The sequence below is a fragment of the Sturnus vulgaris genome, chromosome 6 (genome assembly GCF_052056855.1).
Source record: "Sturnus vulgaris isolate bStuVul1 chromosome 6, bStuVul1.hap1, whole genome shotgun sequence".
In the NCBI taxonomy this organism is placed as follows: domain Eukaryota; kingdom Metazoa; phylum Chordata; class Aves; order Passeriformes; family Sturnidae; genus Sturnus; species Sturnus vulgaris.
The window spans coordinates 6,661,284-6,688,494 of NC_142248.1; the positions used below are offsets into that span (position 1 = coordinate 6,661,284).

The 27,211-nt window shown below is 36.3% G+C and overlaps 1 protein-coding gene across 4 annotated transcripts in view; it reads right to left on the bottom strand.

Annotated features, from left to right (window-relative positions):
• LRRC4C (leucine rich repeat containing 4C) overlaps positions 1-27,211 on the bottom strand; it is a 473,950-nt gene that overhangs the window by 284,247 nt on the left and 162,492 nt on the right. The window contains exon 2 of one of the 4 annotated variants that reach the window (XM_088166805.1): positions 7,704-7,838. The exons of the other annotated variants lie outside the window; for them this stretch is intronic. The gene's annotated coding sequence lies outside the window, so the exon portion shown is untranslated. The remainder of the gene's footprint in view (positions 1-7,703; positions 7,839-27,211) is intronic. 4 annotated transcript variants of the gene reach the window in all.

A 27,211-nucleotide genomic window follows, 5' to 3' on the forward strand; every position in this document is an offset into this window, starting at 1 on the left:
TACTCATGCCCCTACTTGTGTGTAAGCAAAATTTTGTCATAACAGAGCATAGACATTTGCTAAAGTTAAAATTTATCCTAAGATAAAATTGAAATTTTGTTTATAATCACTGCTTTTAAACAGAATTAAAACCCTAATGTTCTATTCAGAATAGAAATAGTCTTATGAATAGGCATAAGAGCTTTCTGTATCAGTTATGCAAAAAGAACCAAAGGAAAGGAACACTGTTGTGCTGAAATAGGAATGCTAGGTGGCTTCCCAAAGCAGAGAGGGGTTACATAGGAAAATAAATGCTTTCTGAAAAATTTCATATTTATTTTCAGATGTTGATTTGCCTTCATTCAAATATTCACTTAATCTTTTTATTTAAATTGGTGTTGGTCAAATTATGCCTCATTTTTGAGGATGTTTTAGATCAGGAAAGAAACTAATCACAATGAATAAATCCAAAAGCAAATATTAGAATATATACTGAAGAAAACTGAAAATCACATGGAAAATAGAAAGAATTTAAGTGACACCAACCCACTTCCCTGAATACATAATTCAGAATTTTCAGTGGCATTGACTAGTTGTATAACCTTACAATAAAAAAATAAAACTACAGAGCTAGTTGAAACTAATCAAAATTTAGCAAGTGTTAGCTATGAGCTTGAAAGTATTTGTGAATTATCTATAGATGAACTTTAAGAACATGAAATTTTAAAAAATCATAGCAACAATATTATTATTAAGCAATTATCAACTTGTTAATCAAAAATGAGTTCACTTTTTTGACCTACATATTAAAAAGAGCTAATTAATCTGTAGTTTCAGAAAACTACATTGCTTATTACCAGCAGATTCATTACAAAGCACTGCATAAAACCTTGTAGCACCATGTAAGCAGAATCCTGACTAATCCAGTCCAACAGCCTAACAAATAAGGCAAATAAAATAACACTTATCATCATATTTTTGTCCTCATCTTTTAATTTAGAATATAAACAAGAATCAGTTCATTGCTAACTGAAGTTACAACAGCTGGAGAGCACTCCACACTGTAGGTCTTTGAAAAAGAATCTGTAAGGAAAGTGGGACAGGTGATCAGAAGAAAGGAAAATTAATTCCATTCCAAGTGCTAAAAGGAGCAGAAGAGAAGGCATAGAGCTGAAAGTGAAAGAAATAAAGGAAATTATGTGCAGAATTGAATTAATATCGCTTTTTACACCCAATATGCAGCTGAACACACACAACTGCCTGCTCGCTTTTTGCCCTGTGTGAGGGAGAATTGTGATGCTAAAACTGCAAAAAAGTCGTGTTGAAACACTTGGACATGAGCGAAAAAAAGGAAGATGCCTTTTCCATCCCCTACAAAAACAAATAAAATAAACCAAGGAAAAGAAATTATTAAAAAAATCCAAGTAAACTCATTGCTCACCACCAGCTGACCAGTGTCCAGCCAGCCCCTAAGCAAGGGCAGAGCCTGCAGATTTTGTGCCCCTCTCAGTTTCCCTACTGAGCAGGGCACATGCTGGTCTGTCATGTCCCTCGGGTCACTTGGGCTCAGCTCTCCTGGCTGTGTCCCCTCCCAGCTCCTTGTGCAGCCCCTGCTCACTGCTGGGCACTGGGGACAAAGAGCAAGTCTTTGCTCAGCAATAACAAAAACATTCTTGTGTTGCCAACACTGTTTTCAGCACAAATCCACACAAGCTGCTCCGAAGAAAGTGAATACTATTCCATCCCAAATGGGTACAAAAGCTTCAGATGGTAAGACCTGAAAGACCTCAGCACTGAAACAAAAAGTTAAGAATTGCAAAGGACTCTGAAGGTGAACTTCAGGTTGTGTAAGGCCAGAGATCAGAGGGGATGTGAGACAGATGTGTGAGGTGAATTCAGTAAACCAATAAGGAAAGTGATTCCAGCACACACCCTGGAAAGATCTACTGGTTGTGAAGGGAATTAGCTGACAATACACTGGGAGAATACCAATTAATATAATTAATTTTATAGAATGCAATTAGTATTTTGGGACGATGCCTTGCTCTTTGTTTTGATTTCTGTCCATAATTCTTGCACATCAAACAGTCTCTTTGAAATCTTTCAGATTCACTTAGAAGTGTTCCCACCCTTCTCTCCTGCTCTGCCACTAAAGCATAATGGCCATTCTCTATTTGCATTATTTTTCTGAGTCATGATCTCAGGATGGATAACACAGTCCATTTCCCCCATCCATTTAAGAAGATGTTCAAGTAGTTTAAAGTAGAATATACCTATGTAAAATTATAGAGAATTCTATATAAAATGACATTTTGCTAGGTTTGAAATCTCATTCTATTTGAAGCAGGTTGCTCTTGGTGCAGAGAAGTGTAGGCCTTTACTGCAAGATGTACTCAATTCTTTTCTGCATTTATAATTTCCAAGAAGTAACTTATCATGTCAAAGTAATTTAATAACCATTACTTGATGTATTTGTTCTCCATTGCTAATATCAACAAATTCTGGCCACCTTTCTCTTTTCTGCTTAAACATTGCTATCAAAATATTTATTAACTCTGGTCTCACAACTAGGATTATGGCCAGCTTTTCAAGGCAGCTTCCCCAGACACAGAGAACACCTGAAGGTAAGGATGAGAGATAAAAAGACTGTGTTATTAGTAAAGGAGAATCTTTCTCCTGGTTCTCAGTTCCCAGGCAACATTCATCTCAAGATGAGACCTTGAAGAGATAGAAACACAGATCCAGAAAACTATTTCACATCAATACTCAGGACTCACTTGTATTCTATTTTCTTCTGTCCTTTGAAGGAGTCGAGAAAAATTTTCAGACAAATAACATACTTTTAAAATACTTATAATAGGCATATTTTAAAAAGGGAAAATGAGATATAGATTCCAGGATTATAATGGTGATGATGATGAAATGAATGAACAACTCAAATGAAGGATTCAAATAATGCTGACTGCTAAAGCAGGAAAAGAGAAATGAACTGGTATTTTTAAATAATTGGTTTAAAATTAAAGAAACACTTAAACCAGAAGTTTTTATGCTTATCATTACAAAAGCACTCTCTCTTCCAGTATGAAATGTGAAGGTTTCAGGTAGATGTGCAGATGTGCATGGCTGAGTGTCCCCAGCAGGACAGCTGCACTGCTGCCCCATCAGGATGCTGCCAGTCCTGCTCCTACAGACTTGGCTGGGGCATAACTGCAAACCCAACCAAGATCAGCTCCCGAGTCTCTGGTTTGGAAAGGCTACTCTTTGGCTTAATTCTCACTATTTATGCTTGATTCCAGCTTTGCAAATATTTTACTGCCATCTCATTCTATTGGTTTCCCATATCCATGTTTATACTTTTATATTTACTTATTTTAGTAGATTATAGATAGAAAATGCATTACCTAACAACTATCTCAAGTTTCCAGCATTTTTAATTTCTAAATTTTCACATTACTCAAAATTTTTACAATATTAGAGTCGTCTGATCTGAGTACATCACAGGGTCCCTTCATGGTTAGATGATTAATAAGAATACTTTGTCACAGAATGTATTTCTGTTGAAAGAAAACACAAAAGTTCAGGATCTCATTTATTCCTTCAAAGACAAAATACAGTTTTTATAACTATATACTTGGACCTGAAAACAGTCAAGTATGGAATAAAAGCTCCTTCCTAAGGACATTGCACCTTCAGGCAAGCAAACAGAAAATTGATGAATGTTTACTCCAACTTAGTAAAAAAAAACTACATTGAGCAGTCATTTAAATATAGCAGAGATCAGAGGAGCATAACTTCCTTTTCTCCTCCTGCCTGACACGTGGCTTATTTCAGCAATAAAAAGCATAAAACACTGAGAAGAAAACTCTCTTCACAGCAGCCTGTGGGAGATGGCCACTACATGCTTTGGAAACAAGTAAGAGCCAAATAATGTGCCCATGCTTTCAGTAGAATGTGTTTATTTTCTCACCCTAAGAATCATGGTATGAAAAGAGATCATAAATTTCTAAAAATAGGTCATTGTAAAGTTATGATAGAAGCCTGTGGAAAGTATCAGAGAATTTAACAAGAGACCAAAACCTTCATGTTTCAAGACTGATTTAATATTTAATTTTTAAGGGTAAAGCAGACAGCTAAGATCTCTGGGAAAGGGCACATCATTAACAACCATTCTTCAATATTAGTTTCAAGAACCTTTACCTGACACCTTTCAAAGCTCTGATGGATGCTGTACTGAATAAATGACCAGGCAATATCCTGCAGAATCAATTTGGGGCAGCATAAATATGCATTAGTCAAAAAGTTTCTGTTATTTGCTAGACAAATATTAAAAATAACTGCAACTTTATATCAGAATACCTCATTTACCAGGATTTCAATTTAAGTGATCATAATTAACCCCTGAAGCAGAATCAAAACAGAAAACACCCAAGAACATAATTATTCCACATTCTCTTTAGTCAACATAACTGGGCACAGAAGCAGCAAATGGAGATGTTTCATTTTGGGAGGGATTATTTACACGACACAGCACAGCATATGAAAAAATGGATGGGCTGGATGGCACTGTGGAGAGGTTATTACTCCTGCAAATTGACTGAACTTTTTCAGTATTCACAGACCCCACTCTTAAAATGACTTACTCTGCTGGCCTGAGCAGTGCAGCAACAGGTAATGCATTACAGGAGATTAGGACACAGATACACAAGGTCAACTGGCTAATTCAACTTCTGTACTTCTATTTTATTTTGGTCAATGTTATCTCTAAGAATATATTTTCTTGTCTGTTGACCAGTGCAGTGTTAATATAAATATGAAAGTTATGAGAAATTTCAATGTCCTTCAACCTAATAACTCTCACCATTGCTAAGATTGTTCTTGAGTCTGCCTAAATTCATCATTTTTTAATTTATTTCCACAAAATACATCAAGTGCAGTTTTACTGGAAGCTACTAACACTAGCCCGTTTGAAGGTCAGGAAAAAAAAGATTCCTTCAGTTTAATTTTATATGTCCTAGAAACAGTTTCTTAGCCAGTGACAATGCCGATAGAAATTGGCAATTTTCAGAAAGATGAATTTTCACTTCTGCAAGCTCTCTGTAAAACACCTTTTAATGTAAAGATTAATTGGAGCAGAAATGGCTCTGACTGTACAATTTTAGCTCCTGTCAAAACTATTTTGCCAGAGAATTTGAAAGAATCTCCCCCCAAAATGCATATGATTCAGAATTAACATAGTGGTATGGGAACAGTATATATTATTAAGAACATTTCTGAACATGCCACATCTCTAAGGAATCAATAAAAAGGATTTTAAGAAGGGAGAAAAAAATGAGGGTTTGTCTGAAAGTGAAAATGGGAAAAAGGCACAGAAAGAGAAGCAGGAGAGGACATGTTTCCAGGATGTTGGTAAATGTTGATGCTCTGAAGATGTCTTGAACAACGAGCACATGGTATGTGGCACACAGAGAGGTGAGCATCCGGCTGAGGGTCCCTTGGGTCACCAAAGAAAGGTGGACAGTCACTGCTGGCAACAAAACCTTAACACAAAAACAGAGGAAAAACTCTAATCTGGATTGTGGAGTTTGTCACACAATGCAGAAGAAACTTAATCCAAGAAGGAGAGAAGTAGCTGCTGAAAGTTTTACTTTCTATGTACTGAAGAGTGATTAAGTCACCTCCACGTTGTACACAAAATACTTAAATCTCTACTCTCTAAACCCTTATTTTCTATTCCACAGCACAGGTCCAAACTATACAATTCAAGGCAATAAATATGCAGAGGAAAAGTTTCTACTTATTTTCCTATAATTAACATAGATAAATAATATTTTTTTTTTAATCTTATAGGTTAAGTAAAAATTGCTCATGAAACTACAGAGCAAAAGCTACTCAAAATGTGTGACAGTTTCTGAGTAGGGGAGAAAAAATAGTATTAATTTTCACTCCCCTTGATATAAGCAGCTCAGCAGATCTACTCTGCATTCTAGATAACTACAACAGTGCAGTTGAAGATAAAAAAATTCCTTTATTAGCCATTTTTCAGTGCAGCTTTAAGACAGGCTAAGTTGTTTCACTAACATGACCATGGTTATACAACCCTAAGTCACACCACAGGTATGGAGGAGGGAAATAAATTCTAGAAGAGGTTTTCACTCAAGCATAGCCAATTTCCTTAAATAAGGGTAGACATCTAATGTGTAGATTTGAGGGAGATATCACAATGTCAGCCTACAGAAAATGGTGTCCAAAAATACAGCATTAGCAATTAATTATCAATACAGGAAAATAATGAGTAAATTCTGTTCAAAGACTGGATTTTTAATTACAGACACTGGTTAAAGGTGAAATACTGTGGCAAATCCCAGTGCACAATGATTAAAAATGCTTTACTTGGCTCTAGTATGTATTCACTACACACAGTAATTCTTTGTCCTCAAAAGTTAAAGAGAACACTAGAAATATTTACTTTTTTTTTAGCACCCAAAGGAATTAGGAACTTCAGTGGATCTTAATGCAAAATATTATAAAGTCATATAAACACATTATGAAATTTAAAACAGGAGAAAAGGAAAAGAAACAGAAATTTCGTTTTTATGCTTCTAAAAATATTTTCCTAGAAAAATTTAACAAAATTGATTCAATTTTATTCGAATGTCACTTTGCATTTCAAAAGAAAATTGCTCTGCCAAGGGAATGTACGAATAAAAACAAAAGTTTGAGTTGGGAAGGACAAAAACAAACAAACCAAAAACAAACACACACCTTCCTTTGCTACTTGTTAAACTCATATTACCTCAGTTTGCCTGACTATAAAACTCTTTGTATTAAAGGAATTAAATGCAAGACAGGAATAAAATTAAATACTTCTCCTGAAGACTCTGTAAAGCAATGCAGCAGCCTGCTGAACTCAAAATACCTTTTGCTAAGAGTGTCATGAGATGTGCTGAAGTATTGAAGCTGGAAGTGAGCATCTTTAAGGAGCAGGCAAAGTGTCCCTGAAATCACAGCAGCTCCAAGAGTTTTACCTGAAAGGATGCACTACCTGATTGTTACCCACACCACAGCATGTTCCACATCAGAGCCAACGTGAAACACACAAACTGGCAAAAAAAAAATCAGCTAAAAGGAATAAAAAGCCAAATTCAAAAGCAGTGCTGTTTGTAATACTGTCTTGGTCACTTTGACAAATGGCATCTCACAGTGGGAAACTAAATATTGTCCATCCCCATACTGTGATATCTGGAACAGAATAGGGACAAAAAGTATGGCAGAATACAATGCACAATTCTGATTTTCATCATGTTTTTCTGTATAAAACATTTTTAATTAAATGTAATTTTTATAAAGTTCCAGTGAAAACTAAATAGAGTTTTGTGATATCCTTGCATGAATACAATGATTTTTTGGGGGGGTAAAGGTCTCAGTTTAATAAACCAATATGCATTTCAGGTCAGTGTAAAATATCTCACAGATAACATTTCAGATATAATTTCTTAACAGTTCATGAGGAGAGGATAGATGTTGTTTTTCAATGCAGTTAGAGGAAGAGTTTTATTGTTGCTATGGTAACAAATACATCTTTTTTACTTTCTTTTGTCATACCATACAATTGGCAGGCTTTAAGCATTCAGACTGGACAATCAAGCTTCCTCTCCTCTGCATCAACTTTCCATAAAGAAGGGGCGGGGGGAAAGGGGCTGTAATCACATTAAAAATGAATTTACCTGAAACTTTGTAGTTTTTAGGGTTTCACAGGGCAAACCACAGTAGCTGATTGGATCACAGAAGGATGTGTTTCATCAGTCTTGAGTGAATAAAACTTGTGATCCAAACACACTCTAAAGAAAACTTTCCTTACCCTACAGAAAAAAAAAATATGTAGCCCATAGTGAGATTTCCAGTGGAGAGAAGGGTAGAAGGGTGAGGTATTTTCTGTGTTGTCCTTATTTATCTTCCATTCTGAGATCTCCCATGAAATCTGAGATGAGGCAAACTGCCAAGCCTGGCAGGAAGCCTTATGACTCCACTGAGAAGCAGTGTGTCCCCAAAGAATTGGGAAACAAAACAACTCCAAATATAGTTGAAAGACAACTTTTACACAAAAGCCAATGTTTTAGCTTTCAATTACTGAATACAACGCATCATTTTCTGTCTCAATGCAGAAAAAAAGATAAGAATAAACAGAAGCAAGTCCAGTGAGGGGTCACTGAGATGGCCAGTTTCTTTTTGGAGAAAGATTCTTTCGTTTTTGGACACAGATTCATAATTTACAGGGGTTTTTTTTCTCTTACCTCCTTAAGAGTTCTGCTCTAAAACTTGATCCAAACAATTGCATTTACACATGTGAGATCACATTATATTTTGAACTTAAAGACCAGGTAGTTTAGTCTAGTGCAGGGACCCAACCTTCAACTCACACCTACAAACCAATATGATTTGTTTTCCTAAAGAACCTCTTTCACTTTGATAATGGTATATTATTAATAACCCTTTGTAGCAGAGTCTACCAATTCTTTCAAGCCTATCTTTTTTTCTGAGAAGTTGGAAGCTTCCCATGAAGTATTAGTCCCACTTGAGTTGATTTCCGAAAACACTTTTTTAAACTTTGTAGTTTGTGGTAATAATTAGAATATCCTGTGTATTACACTGATGTCTTCTCTTAATGAGTTCTGCTACATTATCTTCTGAATACTTCTTAAACATTGTCTTAAATGAAAGTTTAAGCTGCTGGCAAAAGATTGAAATCTCGCTACTGAAGGACTCTTTCATCTGCATTGCAAATTAGCAGCTAAGAACACGTCTGCTTGGAAATTATGTAGCATAGGTATGGAAATCTCACAAGATCTAGGATGAGGTTATTCTTCCATAAAATCCATGAACCTGAGACATAAGCATAGCTTTATTCCACAATAATATCCTCATTACTTTCACAGGCTTACTAAACATTATATGACATTAAAAGATTGTATCTCAAGGCCCAAGTCTCATTTCATTTTTGAAATTGTGTTCATGGTGCTTTATAACTGCAAATTAAATAAGATTTCACTGGTATCCAGGAGCTATTAGAATTCACATGCAGAAATATGAGACCAAGCTGAGAAACCATTTTGGTTACATCACAGGTCATCTCAATTGTTTCTTTTTCCAGACAAAAAAAAAAAAAAAAAACAACAAAAACAAAAACAAAAAAAAAAACCCAAACAACTAAAAAAAACAACAAAAAAACACCAACAAAAACAAACAAACAAACAAACAAAACTGTAACAACTTCTTTGAATCAGATTCAAACACCTATTTTTGAATTAAGAATACATTTTTTAAAATATGCTTAAAATTAACTGTAACTGCTTTTGTTAAACACTGTTCTCAACAAAAGAAATATCAGTAATATATTTAGATTAAAATTGGCCTGAATACACTTCATTACTGTAAAACAAATAAAAAAAATCCTCGTAAGGAAATTTTTATTACCTTGCAATTAGTGCTTTCTTGACTAAATCAGTCACTGAACTGCCTAAACAAAGTCCCGTTCTAGTGACTGAAATTAGTTTGGCACTTCTGCTGCAGTTTCTGTTGCTTTGGGGTAATCAGTCTGGATGACAGCTCTGCCATTGGAAGGGTGGACAAGTAATGATGACAAACAACTGCATTTGCCACTACCATGTAGGATTCACAAAATACAACATGATCATATCTTGTATTGGCTGTAGGGACCATGCTTCTAAATGTCATCAAGCCAAACCTGCCACGTCCCTGGGTATTTTTTTCTCATCTCCTCACAGCAGTAATGGCTGAACAGAACAATAAGATTGCCAGCATCTCCCCATACAATTTTTGGGTTTTTTATTTGTTAAAGAAGGCTGGAGCTTCAAATCTGACAAAACAAATGAGTTTGGTGGCTGCAATTCAGACCTCATTCAGGTACCAACAGAGTCAATAAAACCACCCAAATTCAGAAATGTGGTGTTTTCCTTAGAAGACTGCATTAAGTAAACAGAAAAAGCAAGTCCTTGGTCTCCTGCTGTGGTTTCTTCACTTCACATCATTATAACACATCAATAAACCTGTCTGAGCACCTGCCTGTTGTTATTGGCTATAAATCCCACAGAATTACCAACCACTCCAATTTCATTTTAGCAAACGTCTGTTACTGATTTAATGCTCTATGCTTCAAAGAGTTGCATCTTCAGTTGGAGGTGCATGGAAACAGCAAGGCTAACAAATCAGGTCCTGAAAGGGATGAGAGAACTGTCGTCCTCAAAGTGCTACTTCACATTCAGTAATGTTAGCAATATCCTCAAAACATAATAATTGTCATAACTGAGAGCCTGGAATCAGTGGATCTTCCTGCCATGCAAAGTCTTGAGACCTTAGAGTGAACAGCGCTAGTAAAAAAAGAAGAAATTCTACTGTGCCGAATTATATTACTTTTTTTTTGTTTTTTATTTATTTCTTGCCTCATTTTGCTTCATATATGAATAATGAGGCCACATTTGCAACTTTGAAACAGAACAATCTATGTGCAGTCTCTTCCATAAGAACATACTCGAAAGCTATTCTGAGATCATCTCTCAATCAACACTTGGATAAATTTAGCAGACTGAATTTCTCAAATCTTTCAGAGGCAATGGTTCCCAGATCACAGGGCTTTCTTGAAACTCTTCTCTGAATTCATCTTAGCAATTTACCTTTGCATAACAGGACAGCCAATTTGGTCATTAATATATGGAGCAGTTACTGTTTTTCTGTACATCAGTGTATCACTTTTCACAATCTTGCTTGACATTTGCTGTCTAACCCAAAAACATTTTTAGGATAGAGGATATTTAAATGCTCCTGAGAAACAAGCACAAGATCACATGAAGTAAAACACGAGGCAAACAACTTTTAACTACTTAAATATTTCTAGCAAAAATCAAGAACTCGGACACATACATGTTTTATATTTTCTGCTTCATCTTATGCTGGAACATACAAAACTCTTAACTACTCACTGCAGCACTTTGTGACTATTTCTACCAGAAATCATCTAACTACTTATACTGTCAATTAACAAAAGTACATGATGTACAGTATCATCTTCTCTATTATCTTTTTTGTTTAAATTTGGCAGACTTTAAAATGTCATGTCAGAAGTTTGCTATTTGAGTAAAACTGTGATCAAGTACAATGTTGTTGCCTGCCTGTTTTCAACATATTAAATATGAACATGCAGAGATAGTCTCTCTATTTATAGGGAGAGATCTATATATAACAAATACTGTTATTAGGTGATTTGCATTAAATTCTAGTATTTCCTCAACAATTACTGCATGTAATCATACATAGAGTGTATGTTTTGTCTTGACCCTTTTTTTTCAAGGTATGAGTGTTTCTTTTCTTCAATTATCTTTACTGTTTGGGGTTTTTATTCATCTATAAGGTTCCACTTAAATGCCTTTCATTTGACTGCTCTTCTCCATCTCCCCCCTGCAACTCTGGTAAAATTTTATAAATTTCCTATGGAGTATCTGACACACGTAGTGTTAATTTCCTCTACCTACACAGAATGCACATTGATGTCTTGATTACAATTGGATGCTTCTGTTTCCCCCTTTAAGGCCTTTATCTGATGAGGTCCCTTATGAAAAATTGTATGTAATTAACAAATGTCTCTGCAATACAAATATCTACTGAATTTCAATTCTGACCCAGCTTGACTTGCCACATTAATTGAATTAAAGTGGTTTCCTGGAAGGACATTGCTTATTGATGAGATGACCTAATCAAAGTTATCTTGGCAGGTATCCACAGTCAATAGGGAGCCATATAGAATCTGGAGTGGAAAAGCAATCAGATTGAAATTTGCTTTCCAGTTCCTTTTGAAATTAGGATATGTCAATTCTTAAAGCTTTCCTAATACAACTACACAAAGCTCTGGGAGATATTGTGTCATTTAGAAGCTGTATCTGAAAAATTTCCTCTAAAGCCACTGGCTTGTTTTGGTGAATATAAACATATCTTGCATATACTGCTATTGCCAGGGACTTCTCTAGGGAAACAAAAGGTATCTATAGAGGAAAGCAGTGGATGAAGGGTTGACATAATCAGATTTTGGGTTTTCAATACTTTCAGGTAAATGTACAGAGCTCGGGGAGAAAGCAGATGCAAAGACAATGTGTGCTTGAGTCCAGAAAGGCTCATCTTTTGACCACAGGATGTTATTTCATAGCAACATAATACAGCCCAGATAGATTAAAAAATATTTTGCTTACTGAATTACAGGTCTCTTCATGATTGAGGGGCTACAGTAACAGAAACCAATAGAAAGGCAGATAAATTATGACCAACCCTAAAAACTGATGAAGCAGAAGCATCACAGCAAGGAACAAAGGAGGGCCCTGGAATACCCATGCCATCTAAACTGATCACATGATAATCTGGATTTTACAAAGGTGTGCACATCTACAGCAGGACCTAGTCACCTAGTCCCATCATCTAAATATGAAAATTAAGCAAACAAAGAATTTGGCCTCATGATAATTAAGAAATGTAATTGAATTCCTGTCGATTGGGGAAGGAATATTGTGTGAAGACAACCTCTTAGTGACATATACAGTGCCCTATGACAATTTTCTGAATGTTGTTTGATAATATTTCTACACAGCACAGTGATGGAACCAGAGGAAGGCAAAACCTCTCTACACTTGGGAACAAAAGACAGCTGGGGAGTTTTGAGAGTTTTAACTAAATTTAAATTCTCAGGAAAATATTGGGAGAAAAAAATGCCATAAAAACAATCAAATGTGTAACTAGTAATCTGTTTCTGCTACAACACAAAAGGTTTTATAATGGTTTCCTATGCTAGCACATGAATTCAGGGTTTCAACACTGCCCCATCTGATATAAACAGGAGGAAAAGCACAACATAGAGGAAAACAGATTATCACAGGAGCAAAGTTGCTCAAGGTGGACAGTATTTTGAATCTAGGGTCATCACCCTCTTACACAAATAGCGTGGAAGTGTGGAAAAATGGTTTCACAGAAAAGGATTTGGAGGTTTTTATGGTTCAGGAGCTAAACCTAATTTTATGCTGTTGTAAAAGCAATAAATTGTATTTGGGATGTACCTGCTAATACACAGCTTTGAAAAGGCTGGAAATTATCCTCTAGGGTACTTACAAAGGATAAAGACTCACCCAGACTATCACATCAAATTTCAGGCATTTCTATGAAAATGAGGGTCAACTGCAGATAGTCCAGAGGAAACAAGAAAAATTACAAAGAGATTAAGAGCTGTGAAAAAGGAGGAGGAGAGAAAACAATAAAAGAGTAATCAAAGGTTATGATAAGTTTCCAAATACCTAAAGAGCTGTGAAAAAGAGGATAGCATGAATTTATTTTCCATGCTTAGGAAATATATGAGCAAGAGTAACAGATGTAAACTGCATCAAAAGGAAGATCCAAGTTAGTCCTAAAGAGAAAAGGAAAAAAAAAAAAGGAAAAAAAGGAAACAAAACCTATCCATGCGGAAGATAATAAAATAAAATATAATATGGAAATTGTGATGCCTCTGTCCCTGCAATCAGTCCCCTCAGAGGCCCTTTGGCCTTGCACAGACATGGGCTGACAGAGACCTAATGAAGTCTGACAAGGGCAAATGCAAAACCCTGCCGCTGGGATGGAGGAACCCATGCCAGCTGCACACAGGGCTGCACCAGCCAAGTGACAGCCAGCAGATTGAGCAAAGTGATTATTTCCCTCCACAGCACTTGTGAGACTCAACTGCTCTCCATGGCTACTTCGTGTATAAAACACACATTACAAGACACGTTGAGGTACTGAACTGCAGCCAGTAGGAGTTAGAGCCTGATGAACATGATGGATAAGGAGGATTGAAAAATGAGGCTCTTAGTGTTCAGAAGAGAAAGTTCATGGGCCATCTTACCTTAATGCCTAATGGGAACCTGTCAAGAATAGAGAGACCCTCTTTAACAGTGCCAGTGATACATGAAAGGAGATTAGCACAAACTGCAACAAGAGTAATCTGCTTAAACCTGTATTTAAGTTGAAAGAAAAAAAAGGAATTGCCATGAAGGCTGTTAAATATTCAGCTGGCTTCTCAGAAAGGTGTGTATGTTCATCTTTGGAATTACTAAAAATCTGGGTGAGCAAGGTCCTCAGCTACCTGATCTCACATCTGGCCATACACTAAGTAGCAGCTGCACTGAATAATCTCCACAGCTGCTGTCCATGAAATCAAATCCTACTGAAAAAGAAATATCAGGAATGAAATAAGCATATTTGATTGTATTCTATATCATAAAGATGACTGCATCATCACAAGCTATTCTGTCAGTTCTATTACTCTAGAATTTTCCATCTTGTGGGAGTACTGTGAGGATATGTCAGCTGACAACAGAGGATCTATCAGCAGACAATTTCACAGAATGACAGAATAGAGAAGCTGGGGGGACCTCTGAAGATCACCCAAATCCCATCTTAGTCTCAAAACTCAAGTCAAAGCAGATAGGACCATGAGGTCCCTAGATAGAGGTATTATCAGAAACACAAGATTTATAGTGACCATTTAGCTTCCTGTTTTGCAAGTTTGGGTCTCACCTAGTAAGTCAGGTTTGCATGGTACACATTCCTATCAGACCCACAGACATTTGAAGATGCCATATAAAAACATCACTGGAAAAATGGACCTACCTGTAAATCAGAAAAATGCTTGCAACAGCCTCGATACATTTTTATTACCTTATTTTTACTATCATCAGCATCACTTACAAGAATTGTGCAGGGAATCTGCTATCATTCCTCAGCACAGCTGGAAAATTTAACTCAATTTTGCCTTACACCACCCCTTTCCCATGTACTCTGCATGCAGTTATTTGTCATAAACAAATAAATTAGCCTTAACTGTTATGAGCAAGCAGAATGCTTTCAATTAGAGGTAGCACCTTCAGACTCTGTTCACTCAGCAGCAGGAGGACAGAAAAATGTAGCTGTTATTGAACTCCTTGGTACTGTCTTGCTCGAGGATATTTATTTTAATAAACACAAGGTCGTTATGCTGGCATGAGGACACCACAGGTTCCCCTTAAGTGTTACTCTCTGATTACATGTTATCTATCTTGCTGTTGTATCTATAGCTCAATTCTGTCAGCCCCAACTGAGCAGCTCCTGTTAAAATTAGAAAAAACCTCAAGGGAGGGCAGTCTCATAAACAGAGGACTCCAATTCCAGACAGTTTGCAGACAGCTCCATATGCAGGAACAGCTCCAGCTCCTCTGTGCTGCTTGCTCCATCAAGCACCTGTCACCTCACGGTAAGCTGCAAGAATTGCATCTATCTCTGCATACTAAGGACAAGGTTGTTGATGTCTTACTTATCTGTTTTATTTTGTATGCAGAATAGAAGGTAGCAATGGAGGTGTTGATCATTAAGAAGCTCTTTTCAAAGTCAGAGATGTCTGGATATTATCCTGACTGACTCCAGAACGAACAATTGCATACTCTGACACTTCTCTGTTGTAGACTAATTATACTGTCAGACCAGCTAGTGCCACTCAGTTTCACGGATGTTTTAGTCCACTTCTGCTGCCACAAAGCACCAATTTGCCACAATGCAGAGCAGTAAATGCAGTATGATGAAAATTCACTCGTGGTCCTGAAAAATCTTTTTAAAACAATCAGTGTGCCTCCAGTGAGAACAGTCTCATTGTTACTTCTTTGTGACAATGAATGGAGAAATAAATTGTCTTGGAAAATATTTGAGAAACATAGTACTGTTCTCTCTCTGTGGTGAAGCGACCAAATAGTCTTATCTAACATTTGGAATGAAGAGGGAAGAGAATTAAAAGATCATTGAAGGGGGAGGGACCAAAAAACCCAAACTCAAGCATTCACTTCCATTAATGCATCACTTAGAGACTGAGCTTCTCCTGAATAAAATATAGAGACCACACTCCACCCTCTATCATCCTTTACATTGAAGAATCCAAGGAAAACACCTTATTGGAATTCTGCTGACCTAACAGATACAGCAGTGACTGGGGGTTAAGTCAATGAGGGAGGGGGGCAGAGGGTTTTTTTTTGTTATTTTTTTTTACTTATTCTAACCCAAAGAAAGTTTGGAAAAGAAATTATTTCAAGCTAAAACAAAAAATATAATGCAGTGTATGTCTCAATTCCTGAACTAATAGAAAAGGATGCTTTTTTTTTGAGACTTCACCTATTATTTTTTTCTAAAATCAGAATGAAACTTTAGTTGTTCATAGCAAACATAGCTACAAAGTTGCATCTATGACTTAGAGTTGTGTTTGAAAATAATGTATACACTGCGTGTCCATTTTCTAAGGCTCAGAGAATGCCAAAAACATTCTCAACAGTCATAGTAATGTATAAGAGTAGAAATACTTCCGTGCTTCCTTCAAAAATGGATAAAAATTTGGCTGCTGCCAAGAGCAATTAATCTTCCTGCTAACTCTGCCATTTATAACAAAACCTGTAATTCAAGCAGCATTTTTAATTATCTTTCACTTTCAGGCTGCCAGCCACTATAGTGATACATTATATATTCTTTGTTAGCAATGATCTCTAGGATATCTGGTTTCTTAAACATTTTCTAGCACTTCAGTTCCCTCAAGATAAATAACTTGATCTGTGTTTTGGTGAAGACCAGCAACCAAGTTCTCATTTTCAAATCCCATAATTTTTTCTACACCCATTATTTAAAAAAAAACCCAAGGCCTTCTACACTTGGAAGATTTAATGACAATGGACAATTCATCTGCAGAAAGCATTTCTCAGAGCTCTGTGTTCAAAAGATGCTTATAAAACAAGTTTCAATGCATTTCTTTCAATAGTATGACCATTGAACTATGCCTGCCAGAATACTTTGCCTCCCCAAAGCCCCACCCACAGCAAATGCAATCCTGTGTCCATGTTTGCCATCAACTGTTCCTTCCACCTGCTACATCTGGTACATTGATTTAACTCCTTTTCTAAACTTTAGGCACCCTAAGTACCAATGGTCTTCTCAGGAACCCTAACAACACAAACTGTTCTGCAGTCTTCATTTTTAAAATTTACTGTGTTGTGAATGTTCCTCTAATATTATTCATTATTAAACATCTCTTCTGGCTCAATACACATGGTAAAGCACAATTAGCTCAGCTTTCTGTGTCTTTTCATGCCTATTTTGTATGCACTCCATCTCAACTACATATTGCTATTCACATCCAGATCCATTCAACCCATTATTGTCCTTGCAGTTCCCACAGGTGATACAATAAAACAGATGCCAGAATCACATAATCATAACTATTATTATTGTTATTACTGTTTCTGCTGGTGTTATTATTATAGTAAAAATAAAGGGAAGGAAGCATTGATGTAAAAGCTGAGTTTTAGATGCAAACATCTCTCTTCCTTGGTTTGTTACACCCTTTACAGCAAACCTTCTGCTACACAGATGTTGAACCTGTCTGCAATCAAACATCCTTCTTGCAGGCCTGCTGCTTGGCAGCTGAAATTTCCCCCAATGTATTTGTCCTTCAGCAACTAAGTGTCCTGCTTTGAGTTCTGATTACTCTTTGTGGGAAGGGGAGTAGACAATAGAGGATCTTTATAGTAACTCTTAAAGTACTGGTGCATTACCAAAAAGTAAATAAGAAATATAATTAGGACTATTATTTAGAAGAAAACGTTAAACTATTCAATGCCTATTCAGGAAAACATGATAATTTTTTTTTTAAACTCACTAAAAATAATCTATAAAAACTACTTTATATTTGAATAAGAGATAAATCAAGCAAGAAGTTTTTTTCAGATCACAAGACTCAAATGTGGAATCCAGACCTGACAATGCCATTGTTGAAGTTCATTTCTCTTTGCCAGAAAATCTCTTCTCAAAAAGAACAATTCCTCTTTTGCCCACCCTCCTATTGTGCAGCATTGCTCAGTCTTAACTAATGTCCATACTTAATCATTGATATCACGCCTTTGCTTCGAGCAGATTTGCCCTAGGGATTAATTTAACCAAATTTGGAAAATACTTTAACATCACCTAACACAAGGTATTGCATAAAGGGAGGAAGGGAGACACCTATTGTTTAATACAAGTCAGAGATTTAATAAAGAAATCCTCTGAGTAATCACATATTCCCAAATACTGCTGTGCGTTTTCGTTTAATAGCTCCAAAACTAATTATTATGTAGCTACCTCAGTGTTTTGAAAAACATAACATGCAGTTATTTTGTGATTGCATGTTATTTTTTCATATCAACCTTGTCACTTCAAGAGGCCTTAAAACATAATTAAAATATCAGAGATCCTATGATTAAGCTGAAGAGAGGCTTGTGCTTTGAAAAATCATCATTCAGCTACACCATCTAATGGCTCTTCAGAAAATTTTAACTTAAAAGACATGAAATAATATGTATTTAATCAAGTAGCAAAAGAACTGTTCCCATTTCTTTGATAACATATGTCATTATATTCAGTCATCAGGAACAACCCCTTTTGGGGCTGCTCTGTTAGCTATTGTAAATGGCAATTCAGTATACTTAAAAAAACCAAACAACCAAACAAACTGGACATTTTCTGCAAGTGGAGCAGCCAAATACCAACACATTCATAAGGAAGCAAGACTCAAGCAAACTGTTTGCTCATTAGGCCATTCATTGCTCTCCCACAGAAAGGACTTGCAGGCACAATGTACACAAGAAGTAGCTCAAAATTAGGATTTTACTGAAAAGTCTAGACGATAGATACATGCTCTCATAATAAGAAGAGATTTATTTTGTGATTCTAAGCCATACACTTTTTCTACGTTATATATTCCAACGTGAAATTAGATGAAGTCTACATTAAAGTGGTAGAACAACCATGCTAATTTTCAATGACACTGGCCAGGATATGAAAATAGTACGTCAAAATAAATGTGGCACAGAGCTGGAACTCACTTCTCTTTGTCTCAGACACACAAATCTCCAGTAAAATCCACCCTAGGCTTCTCCACTGTTATCCAAAGCAAATCAGTAACAAAAAAATAAGGTAGTTTCAACCCAAAGTAGTATTTCTTCATTAATTACCAGCATAGTTGAAAAGAATTTCAGGACTGAACTACAGGCCTTTGGAAAAGACTAAATTAATTACTCATCACAGCACTTCTCCATCAAGATGTGGTTGTCTAATTTTCAAATGCATATCTAATGGCCTGAAGTTTTACACTCATAACTTTAGCCTGCTTTACATCTACAAATAACCAACATCTTTTATTTAAAGTAGGACTTCTTTCAAAATAGTTTCCCCTCCTAGAACCACAGTATGGACATTCTGTAACTTGAAATATTTGCAGTTTTCAATGGGATAAGATCATCCTAAGCAGTTAGTAACTCACAGCTGAATTGAGAAGACACTGTTAATTACAACAGAAAGAAAATATAATCTCAATGCTCAAGATTCAAGCTGCTTGTAGATTAAAAAAAAAACAATAAATACTGTAGCAAAAAGAAGGGGTTATACAGCTTTAGATTTACTATGTTCTTAGCACATCTGCTGGCTGAGAAAACTGTCAAGGGTCAAAATTAGAAACTAAAAATTTTCTGGATATCAGGTAGTCTATAATTATGGGCCCATTCAACTTGCAGTATTCAGCTTCTGAAAGTTAATTTTCTATCATTTAAAAAAAATTATCTGTAATAGAAAGTAAAAGCACACAGCAATTAGATCCTTAAAAATATCTCAAATTATGGAGGGCTGCAGAATCAGTACTGGAATGTAAGAAAATACTATTAGCCAAACATCTTCATTACTCTTACTGGGAACTGTAGATTGTTAATTTCTCTTAGAAATCCAGCAGCTATATAAAATAACTAGTACATAACAGTGTCATTTTGAAGACTGTGTGTGATTGGAGACATGGAGAACTTCTGGGTTAGCTTGCTCAAGATATTTTTTCACATCTGATGTTTGCTAAAATGAGCACTAATGCATGAACCAAAACAGTAACCATCGGGGGGAGGGGAGAGGTTTTGGGTTTTAAGGTTTTTGCCAAATGCATATAGACACGAATGGGGATTTCCAATGGCATGCTACAGAATCCATGGATTTCACAAGTTGTTTTTGTGATTTCCCAATGCCCCATTTGATGGACCAGAATAACTTTGATCTTCCCACAGGGATAGAGACTAGGTCAGAATTTAGACCTGTTTTCTCTATCCATGAGAATATTTCTATTTCCTTGACGTGACTGACTGCTTTCACAAATGCATAATTTATCTCAAATAGAGAAAAAAAATATTACAGATTTTTCTATTTAAAGAATTTAGCAACACTTAAAATTACTTGAAACTAATTTGTTGAAACAAAGGGAGAGGTATGGTGCAGGAACTTTTTGGTCAGCTTCACCTTCCTTTTGTGAAAAAATTCCACACATATCTGAAAGCTAAATTGGTAGGAAATGACCAATCTACCAGCCAAACTGAATTGACATTAGTCAGAAGTGGGATGATAGTGCTCATAACCTTCTTATCAGCCTCCTCTAACAGGAGCCAGATAACGACCTCAAAGTTAGAATGCCATATAGCAAATGATCAAATGATCCTAGCAGCGGCAGAGGACACTTAAAGATGCAAAGTGCAATGAATCAGTGTGGACATGTGAAATGACAAAGTAAAATCAGAAAGATATTATTCGTGGAGAAGCTGACAAGCTTGAGCTGTAACTCTTGCTGTCAGTGACTGACCCTCACTGTGTGAAATGTTACTGATGTTAAGGCTACAAAAGAGTGGTGGAAGGAAACACCATTCTCATTTCACACTTGCAAAACTGAGCAACGACAGATTAGAGTCTGGCTATAGCAATATCAGGATGTATGCACTATAGAAATCAAGTAAAAAATTAATACATGCTCCTGAAGTTAATAGAGTGTTCTAGCAGTCTGCAGAAGAGAAAAGATCATACATTTAAAAGATGCCATGAAAAAAGCGACCTGTTTCATTTGACTTATTTACAAGGTCTGAGGTAAAGAGAAAAGTAGAAATCTTCTGCAGGGAGAGGTATGAATCACTGCAAGGACAAGAGGACACCCACAGTGCTACAGACAACTTGAATGAAGGGAGCCCAGATGGCTTTGAAGTAAATACAAGTTCATTTCTGGCTACCCCAGCTTACTTATCAATAGCAAGGCATAGAGGAGTGAGCAAGCCTACTGCACATCCATCATTCACATTTCTCCATTTCATTATAGACAGAAAATGCACTTGCAGCATGTCAAGCTGAAATAGCTCTTGGCATGAGTCAGAGAAGAAAAGATCAGCCAGGAGGAAATGCAAAATTGTTTAAAACTGGTGAAGTGTTTGTTTCTCCCAGTCTCTGGAAAACTGCTTCATTTTGCAGAAAACCAATTAAATAAAAAAGCCAATACAAAATTTCTAATTTCCTGAATATTGTTGAAAAGTATTATAGTGTTTTAGCTTCCATTCCTCCCTCTTAGCTGTTCGAGAGGATAGACATACATAGATAAAGTAACTATTTTCTAGAATATATCCTCTCTTTTTTCCTTTCATACCATTATTTTTTCTTGGATTAGCATGGTTTACTTACACCAAAGACATTAAGGCTGAGACAGTATTTTAAAAATACTGTTTAATATATTTACTGAGTTTAGTCATCCTTTACTATGTCTAGAGGCTGGAGCACATTAAAGCTTTGCCTACACTGCCTGCTAAATATGCTCTAATATCCTGAAATTCTGCTCCCCTAGCTGTTCTGAACACCAGTGAAGAATCCTGCTGCTCCTTTTCTGTCTACACACTACTACTGCCTTCTGATGGAAAAACAACACAGTAGTCTCTTTTCACAATCCAGATGGACAAAAATTCAGTCACCTCCCCATTGCTGAAACCATGTTCTGTAGTCATCAGATGATTAAAAAAAAAATCTTGATGCATTCATTTTATCCTTACTTTATAATAATTTTGCTTCAATAAAAGCACATTCAAGCAATGGTATAAGGGAAAAGCAAAGCACCCAGTAGTTAATAACTAGGAAACATTTAATATATAGCATAAATCAAAAGCCAGAAAAAAACCACATGAATCAAGAAATTTACCATTTTGAGGGTAATGAGAGAATGCAAAAAAATTGAAAAACAAAACTTTCTGTGCAATACAACTACATAATGGACAGTAGTTCATACTTTCCCTGATATTGCTGCTCACAGTAGGTGAGGTCTCAGGGGCACCAACTCTAATTACTCACAAATACACCCAGTGCTATAGGGATCAACAGGCCAGATGAAGTGATCACATAACTGATCCACTATTAAAAGGTATGTAAACAAATATATAAAAACATATAGTTAATAGTAATGAAGAAGGAATAATAATGATCATCACCATAATAGTAGACAGCTGACTGAACATGAGCCAGCAGCGTTCCCAAGTCACCAAGCAGGCCAATGGCATCCTGGCCTGGATCAGGAATATTTTGGCCAGCAGGAGCAGAGCAGACCTGGAGTCCTAAGGAAACCTGGTGTGACTGTGGGAGTGTGGGTGGTGTGGAAGAGCCTGGGCCCCAGCTCAGTGTGACTGCCACAGGGGCTCCTGGCTGATCCAGCAGAGAAATTTCCTTAACAAAGACCTTATCCCTCCCTACAAGTACCTGAAAGGAGGATGGTGCAAGGTGGGGCTTGGTTTCTTCTCCCAAGTAACAAGTGGCAGGACAAGAGCAAATAGCCTCAAACTTTGCTGAAAGAGACTTAGATTAGGTATTAAGAAAAAAATTTTCACTGAAAGGGTTATTAAGAATTAGGTCAGGCTTCCCAGGGAAGTGGTGGAACCACTGTTCTTGGAAGAGTGGAAAAAATGTGTAGGATGTGGTGCTTAGGCACCTGGTTTAGTAGAAGAGCTGGCAGTGTCAGGTTAATGGTTGGATGACATGGTTAATGGTTGATAGATGACCTCAGACGTATTTTTCAACTTTAATGATTCTATGAAATCTAATTTTAAAAAGTATTCCTCACTCAACAGTTTTGTTGTGTTTCATTCTGTTGTCATATTTTACACATAGCATGTATAGTGTCCTACAGGCTTTCTTTAAGGGGTCGTCCTTGGTTTTAAGACACTTGAAATAATCTCAAGATCTCATCAGTACAAACATTTTTGATCCAATGCATTAAGCAACCACTACTCTAACAGTCAAATGCTCATTGCTACCACTTGTCAGGAGGATACCTTCACCCAGCCCTTCCCTATCCCTCCCATACAAAAAGGAAGGGACAAGAGGCAACAATCCAGTGACTAGAGCACTAGTGAAACTATGAGAACAACACTGGTAGGCTTATCTTAAACATTCCTCTCCATGGAAATGTCCATTAATCATTGTACATATGTTAAAAATAAAATTTACCACAAAAACCCCAAAGTCTCTAGCACCCTACATCCACAAAGTATTAGTCCAAAGCTCACAAGCTATCAAACATCCCAGCTAGTAGGTGTGTCCTGCATTCTGCTTATGTACAAAACCAGACAGTGAAGAAAGAACCACAAAAAAGGTTTTTCATCTTTCCCTGTTTGAAGAAGTGTGTGCCAGCCATGTGTCACATGTTAGTCACTACTGCTTAAGGCACATGTACACAGGCTATGCAAATGAGGAGAGAATATTATATCAGACTGAAAAAAAAGTCAGGTTTCTGGATTGGTCAACAAATCCCTCAACTCTCAACCTGAACTCAGACAAAATAAAAACTTAGGAAATAAACAGAAAAAAAGTTTCTGGATGCTCTGGAATTTTACAATTGAGGTTTTTTTAGGTAGCTCATAACCATACCATTTCTCACAAGCAGAAGCTTGTGCCCATGGTGAATCAACACAACCATTTCCAAAATTGTAACAGAACTATTAATCCTCTTCATCCTTTCCTTAAGGGAAAAAAAAGGGTTTAGTATTTTATCTTAACATTGATATTTTGATTTCTTAATGCACTGTTTGTTACTGCTAAGCTCTTGTAAGATTTTCCTTCCTATTCCAGGTTAGCAGACAGAGAAGACAATAGTCACACAACCAGAAGGAAAACAGATCTCCTGCATATTTGGTTGTTTTGCACACACAGAATCAATCAAGTGAGAAAACTACATCTCTGAAGACCATAAACCAAAGGAAGAAACAGCATGATTTACATGCAGAAAGACACCTCTGCAATAGAATTTTCCTTGCACAAGGACTTGACCCCATGCTCAGTAAAACTGAAAGTGCAGTCAAAACCATTCTGGAGGGATTCTGACCATACTTGTAGTCACAAGAAGACAACCTAGAAGAGGAAGAATTAGCTAGGAAGGTCAAGAAAAATTGTAAAACTGATACTGACCTTCTGGGAGCCAAGGACTCAGTCATCTGTTTTTGTTTTGAGTTTAAAAAGAAGAGCACACAGTGAACCTGTGGCACACTCAGGCCAGGCTCAGACACAAGGCACAATGCTTCAAAGTGGGATGCAGTTCAATGAATGACCCACTTGCAATCAATCTTATCACACTGCAAAGTAATTTTACTTAATGAGGAGAGCACTATTTTAATATTTCAGATTAATCTGAGGAAGTAAGAAGTCATCCAATTTTCCCTACTTTTCTTCCTAACCTCAGCCACATTTGACCGAGTATATTTTCCCCTTGCATAAAAAACAATTAAAATTGCAACCAATTACGAATTTAATATGCAATGCTCCATGTGTTTAGGAAAAAGTTATGTACTCCAAATTATGGATGTGTATGAGACCAATACCTTCCTATAAGAACTGGTGAAAACTAGGAAAACAATTTTCCATGAGAAAATGCAGCATTTTCCAGGAATGTTGTGGACAAAATTTTATAGAGAGTAATGTCAAAATTAATCACTATACATTCCCATTGAATTTCAATAGTATTAAAATATTGCTTTGATGAGGCAAATATTAATCCCTAATATATCCTTTGTTTTGAACTATGAAATTATTATTATTATTATTTGAACCGTATGCACTAACTTATTTTGAAATTATCAAAACAAAAATCTTTAAGAAACAAAAAACTCAGTTTTTCATTTTGAATGGGAAATGAAAGAAAACAATGCCGATTTGTTGGGATTTCCCATTGGAAAAATAATTCAAGATTATTTCTAACATCCAAGTGTTGTTTGAGGCTAAATATACCCCACACTGAGAAACCTAAGAAAAATCTGATTTTGAACATATAAGAACATAAAATGTGGGTGTCTCATTATTTTTGTGATCATTAATAAAACCGTTGCAGTTTCAGTGCTGGTCAGTATCCAAAGAATCTAAGATTGCAATCTGATCACTAAGAAATGTTATCAACTGTAGTGCAACCTGAGTTACTTTTTTAGACATGTTGTTTATATATTATTGGCATACATAGCTCACTATTTTCATATTTCCAAGTCCTAGTGTTTTACATATATAGGTGTTCATTGCCAAAGCTCTTTCTCAAAAGAAATTCAAATCCTAGATTTTCAGGTGGGCATAGTAACATTGCCTAATATTAAATAATGAAGTTGGGAGACTTGTCTCCCTTGGGGCCCTACATACTCCACAGTGAGCAGGAAAAGTCTTCCAAGAACATCTCAGACCTCTTCATCAAACTTCTGCTCCTAGTCCTGATAAAAGATCCACTTTGTCCTCTTCAGATATCCAAGATTTGTTAGAGATCAAACTAACATACCTTTAAGAAATGAATATTCTCACCTAAAATGAAGAAATACAAATACTCTTTCCTTCCTAACAGTTTAAACAATGCTCAAATTAGTATTTGTAAAAGGAAAAGATCGGTACAAGAATTGCAAGCCAAGTCCCAAACATCAGAATTCAAGATCAGAAATCCTCATCTAGTACAAAAGTATCAGGAGTTCACTACCAAGTCAAATTTCTAAATTGGTCGTTCATTAGCTATCACATGGAAAGCAACTCCTTGGAACTCTTTGAACATGATTTCAGGCGTACCAAAGGAACTCCTTTTGGTTTGTTTCTCCATCTGCAAATGGACATCTTCAGGTTTAGGTTCTATCTGTCACTACACCATACATATGAAGGGACACAAGTACACCCAAGTGGCATTCACACTAATTGCTTAATAATCAAAAAGCACCATCAGGACATGAAGTGTGTATTAAGTATTGCAAGCTCCTGCCTCTTTTCAAAAGAAAGTTACTAGTGCTTGCAAAGGCAAAAATGACTCTGTGTAATTAAACAAGCAAGACCCCTGCCAACACTGCAGTGTACAAGCCTGGACCCCAGTCAGGAGGCAGCACACTCAGGACCAATCCTGCTGAGCTGTCCTCATTACAACAGGGCAAACAACCATGTTTTCTTTATGTTCTCTCAATAATTACATTTCATCTGCCTCACTGAGGATCTCCTGCTAGCAATGAAAAGTATGAAGTGTTTCAATGGGTCAGTCTCTAGCTGTTTTATTTTCATTTCAAACATAGCAGACGCTTCCTATTTATAATTTCCAAGGCAATAACTTGTACTTTCCAAGGCAATAACAGTGTACTTTCCCATCTTAAGCCTTTCCAGTGACTATGAGCCAATTACATGAACTGCAAGCTCAGCTAGCAATTTATCCTAATTTGCCAATGAGCACAAAGTAAAATGGGCTTTTTCTAAAACTTCAGATGTTCTGTGACCAGAGGCACTTGGAAGGTTCATCAAACTTACTTCAATGATTTGCATTTTTTTTTCTTCTTGCTCAATTTTCAATATACTTTTGCTTCAGAAACTGGTTGATTGAAAAGATGAAGGCATATCTCTTGACGTGGATGCAAAAATAAATTCATAACATGGGCTTATATGGACTTAAAACAACATACACTAACTTTACCGAGCACTGTGACCATTTGCTTGCTCTGGAAAATCAGAATAAATTGTCACTGAATGGACAATACTATCAAGTACAGAATATTTCTAAGCAATTTTTCAGACAGGAAAAGCAGGTAAAAACAAACAATCCATCTTAAATTCAAACAGAGGGTCTGGATTGGAGAAAAGCAACACAAGTTTATCAAGATTTAGAATTTGTTGCACATACAATTTCTGATATAATTATGCAACTCTGCTATGAAATAAACCACAAATAATGTAAAAAACACCAAAACAAAACAAATTATGACAGAAACCTATTTTTGAAACAAAATTGCTCCAATTCATTGCATTTTCATTACTCCGAGAAGGAGGGTACTGACATTTCAAA